The 4,569-nt window shown below is 45.2% G+C and overlaps 1 non-coding gene across 1 annotated transcript; it reads left to right on the top strand.

The window, feature by feature from the left end:
- The first annotated feature begins 3,693 nt into the window (after positions 1-3,693).
- On the top strand, positions 3,694-3,780 carry Trnay-gua (transfer RNA tyrosine (anticodon GUA)). Its single transcript is given in 2 exon segments — positions 3,694-3,730; positions 3,745-3,780. It is a non-coding gene; the product is annotated as a tRNA-Tyr (tRNA).
- The last annotated feature ends 789 nt before the right edge of the window (positions 3,781-4,569 follow it).

Raw genomic sequence — 4,569 nt, forward strand, 5'->3', positions numbered from 1 at the left:
TTTTCCATTCTCAAGTGGTTTATTGTGGAATGCTGTTCCAGCCTGTCTCAGAGGAGACGAAACCAGTCTTTGTGTGTTCAGAAAAATCTGCCACCCAGAACTCATGATAGAAATATTTTCTACCAATTTCAAAATATCTTAAACTGCACCCCCCCTCCCTCTCTCTCTCCCTCTGTGTGTGTGTGTGTGTGTGTGTGTGTGTGTGTGTGTACGTGCGTGCGTGCGTGTGTGTGTGTGTTTGTGTGTGTGTGTGTGTGTGTGTGTGTGCGTGCGTGCGTGTATGTGTGTGTGTGTGTGTGTGCGTACGTGTGTGTGTGTGTGTTTGTGTGTGCGGTTTGTCTTCATCCCCTTTTCTGCCTGTTTGTTTCAGTGTCTGTCTGTCTGTCTGTCTGTCTGTCTGTCTGTCTCTCTCTCTCTCTCTCTCTCTCTCTCTCTCTGTCTCTCTCTCTTCCCTCACCCCCACCCCACCCCCTCATGGATTTATTTCAGTTCATGACTGAAGTAAAGTCATGAGCCATTTTGTTGCTGATATTGTACTCAATAGTCATCGGCTGTTTTGTTGCTGATGTTCTATATAGTCTGTACTAAATAGTAATCGGGTTTTTTGTTACTGATATTATATATAGTTTGTCCTCGATAATCATCGGCTGTTTTGTTGTTGATATTCTATATAGTTTGTGCTCAATAGTCACTACCCATTTTGTAGCTGGTATTTTATATATATTTTGTACAATACAAGATACATATTTAGTGTCTCTATGTACATCAGTGAGTGGAATTACACGTTATAGTATCGACAATATCCAGTGCGGCATAACACAATGCAAAACTATCCCGTTTGACAAGTGCAGGAGTATCACAATGGAACTTGTCACATTGTTAAGAACGAAAATATGGCTTTGAAGACTCGGTAAAAGTTTGGGTGAGGGGGGGGGGGGGGGGATGTCTCCCGTCTTACAGTCCCATAGTTGTTCCGATGTTCGCCAGTTTCGCTTTCAATCAGGTGATATCACGTTACCTGTCGGCACGGAGCCTGTGTTAGTAGGCATTTCGATTTATCCCAGCAGAGTTCAGGCCGATCTGAGCTTGGCATTTTGAGGAAAGGTGTGCAGTGTACCTTGACATTTGCTTGTTGACGGCCCCCCCACCCCCACCCCACCCCTCCCCTTTTTTTATAATTTGAGGAAAGAACAGTCTGTACTTTGTACCCCCCTCTCTCTCTCTCTCTCGCTCTTTGTCTGTCTGTCTGTCTGTCTGCCTGCCTCTTTGTTTGTCCGTCCCCCTCCCTCTCCTCACTCTCTCCCTCATTTTCCCCTCTTTCTCTCTCCCCCCCTCTCTCTCCTTTCTCTTTCTCTCTCCCCCCTCTCTCCCCCCTCTCTCTCTCCTCTCTTTCTCTCTCCCCCTCTCTCTCCTCTCTCTTTCTCTCTCCCCCCTCTCTCCCCCTCTCTCTCCTCTCTCTTTCTCTCTCCCCCCTCTCTCCCCCCTCTCTCTCTCCTCTCTTTTTCTCTCCCCCCTCTCTCTCCCCTCTCTCTCCCTCCCCCTCCCCCTTCCCCCTCTCTCTCCCTCCCCTTCCCCCTCTCTCTCTATCCCCATCTCTCTCCCTCCCCCTCTCCTCTCTCTCTCCTCTCTCTCTCTTTCTATCTCCCGCCTCTCCTTCTTTTTTTCGTATTCTCCCTCTCCACCCCCCACACCCCCACCCACCCACCCTTCTCTCTCTTTTTCTGTGCTGTCTCAGTTTCTGTCTGGCCCCCCCCCACCTCTCTCCTCTCCCCTCAGATTTTCTCCAGTGTCATGTCAGTGTTACACACAGTATCGACGTAGCGACGGCGGAACTGGTAACCATGATGCCAGTGTCATTGTTGCTGCATACACAGTAGGGGGTTTCTGCACGTGCGACCTACACGTTTCTGCAAATGTTCCTTTGTTGTTGTTGTTGTTGTTGTTGTTGTATTCTTCACTTCACTTTCATGGGATGTACGCGTTGACACCTGTTGTGGATGATCTCTGTCTGTCTCGGCAGTGAATGATGTGTCTGTATGGTGCTTTCCTTTGCTGTCAAGGCCGCCCTTACAGTTGTTGTTGTTGTTGTTGTTGTTGTTGTTGTTGTTGTTGTTGTTGTTGTTGTTGTTGTTGCTGTTGTTCTTCTTCTTCTTCTTGTGTGGATGATCTATGTCTCGTCAGTGAATGATGTGTCTGTATGGTGCTTTCCTTTGTTGTCAAGGCCGCCCTTACAGTTGTTGTTGTTGTTGTTGTTGTTGTTGTTGTTGTTGTTGTTGTTGTTGTTGTTGTCGTCGTCGTTGCTGTTGCTGTTGCTGTTGTTGTTGTTGTTCTTCTTCTTCTTCTTGTGTGGATGATCTATGTCTCGTCAGTGAATGATGTGTCTGTATGGTGCTTTCCTTTGCTGTCAAGGCCGCCCTTACAGTTGTTGTTGTTGTTGTTGTTGTTGTTGTTGTTGTTGTTGTTGTTGTTGTTGTTGTTGTTGTTGTTGTTGTTGTTGTTGTTGTTGTTGTTGTTGTTGTTGTTGTTGTTGTTGTTGTTGTTGTTGTTGTTGTTGTTGTTGTTGTTGTTGTCGTCGTCGTTGTTGTTGTTGTCGTCGTCGTCGTTGCTGTTGCTGTTGTTGTTGTTGTTCTTCTTCTTCTTGTGTGGATGATCTATGTCTCGTCAGTGAATGATGTGTCTGTATGGTGCTTTCCTTTGCTGTCAAGGCCGCCCTTACAGTTGTTGTTGTTCTTGTTGTTGTTGTTGTTGCTGTTGTTGTTGTTGTTGTTGTCGTCGTCGTCGTTGCTGTTGCTGTTGTTGTTGTTGTTCTTCTTCTTCTTGTGTGGATGATCTATGTCTCGTCAGTGAATGATGTGTCTGTATGGTGCTTTCCTTTGCTGTCAAGGCCGCCCTTACAGTTGTTGTTGTTCTTGTTGTTGTTGTTGTTGCTGTTGTTGTTGTTGTTGTTGTCGTCGTCGTCGTTGCTGTTGCTGTTGCTGTTGTTGTTGTTGTTCTTCTTCTTCTTGTGTGGATGATCTATGTCTCGTCAGTGAATGATGTGTCTGTATGGTGCTTTCCTTTGCTGTCAAGGCCGCCCTTACAGTTGTTGTTGTTGTTGTTGTTGTTGTTGTTGTTGTTGTTGTTGTTGTCGTCTTTGCTGTTGCTGTTGTTGTTGTTGTTCTTCTTCTTCTTGTGTGGATGATCTATGTCTCGTCAGTGAATGATGTGTCTGTATGGTGCTTTCCTTTGCTGTCAAGGCCGCCCTTACAGTTGTTGTTGTTCTTGTTGTTGTTGTTGTTGCTGTTGTTGTTGTTGTTGTTGTTGTTGTCGTCGTCGTCGTTGCTGTTGCTGTTGCTGTTGTTGTTGTTCTTCTTCTTCTTCTTGTGTGGATGATCTATGTCTCGTCAGTGAATGATGTGTCTGTATGGTGCTTTCCTTTGCTGTCAAGGCCGCCCTTACAGTTGTTGTTGTTGTTGTTGTTGTTGTTGTTGTTGTTGTTGTTGTTGTTGTTGTTGTTGTTGTTGTTGTTGTTGTTGTTGTCGTCGTTGTTGTTGTTGTCGTCGTCGTCGTTGCTGTTGCTGTTGTTGTTGTTCTTCTTCTTCTTCTTGTGTGGATGATCTATGTCTCGTCAGTGAATGATGTGTCTGTATGGTGCTTTCCTTTGTTCTCAAGGCCGCCCTTACAGTTGTTGTTGTTGTTGTTGTTGTTGTTGATACCGTGATAGCTCAGTTGGTAGAGCGGAGGACTGTAGAGGAAATGTCTGACATCCTTAGGTCACTGGTTCGAATCCGGTTCGCGGGAATTTTTTTTTTTTCTCAAGGCCTGACTAAGCGCGTTGGGTTACGCTGCTGGTCAGGCATCTGCTTGGCAGATGTGGTGTAGCGTATATGGATTTGTCCGAACGCAGTGACGCCTCCTTGAGCTACTGATACTGAAACTGAAACTTGTTGTTGTTGTTGTTGTTGTTGTTGTGTTTGTTGTTGTTCTTCTTCTTCTTATCCTCCTCTTTCTTCTTCTTCTTCTTCTTCTTCTTCTTCTTCTTCTTCTTCTTCTTCTTCTTCTTCTTCTTCTTCTTCTTCTTCTTCTTCTTCTTCTTCTTCTCCTCCTCCTCCTCCTTCTTTGTAGTAGTAGTAGTAGTAGTAGTAGTAGTAGTAGTAGTAGTAGTAGTAGTGGTAGTAGTAGTAGTAGCAGGAGGAGGAGGAGGAGGAGGATGTTGAAAGACCCATCGTGCATGGCTGTATGGCCTTTAATGTCATTTGGGGGGTTCGAAGGGGTGGGGGCGTACATAGCCAAATGCCCTCCAAAACGGAGTATGGCTGCCTACATGGCGGGGGTAAAAACGATTATACAATGAAACGCCCGCTCGTGTATACATACGAGTGAACGTGGGAGTTGCAGCCCACGAACGAAGAAGGAGTAGAATATACTTTATAAAGCCATAAAAATATGTATATATAAATGAATGTTTGAATCAACTGTTTTTTTTTACGTATGAAAATATCGGGCCTGTACACACCGGCCGAAAGAAAAAAAAAGGAGTTGATTTGTTTGGACTGTGGCTCAGAACATACATATGTCATGTCTCCATCA

This window comes from Babylonia areolata, chromosome 31 (assembly GCF_041734735.1).
Source record: "Babylonia areolata isolate BAREFJ2019XMU chromosome 31, ASM4173473v1, whole genome shotgun sequence".
NCBI classification, from domain to species: Eukaryota; Metazoa; Mollusca; class Gastropoda; order Neogastropoda; family Buccinidae; genus Babylonia; species Babylonia areolata.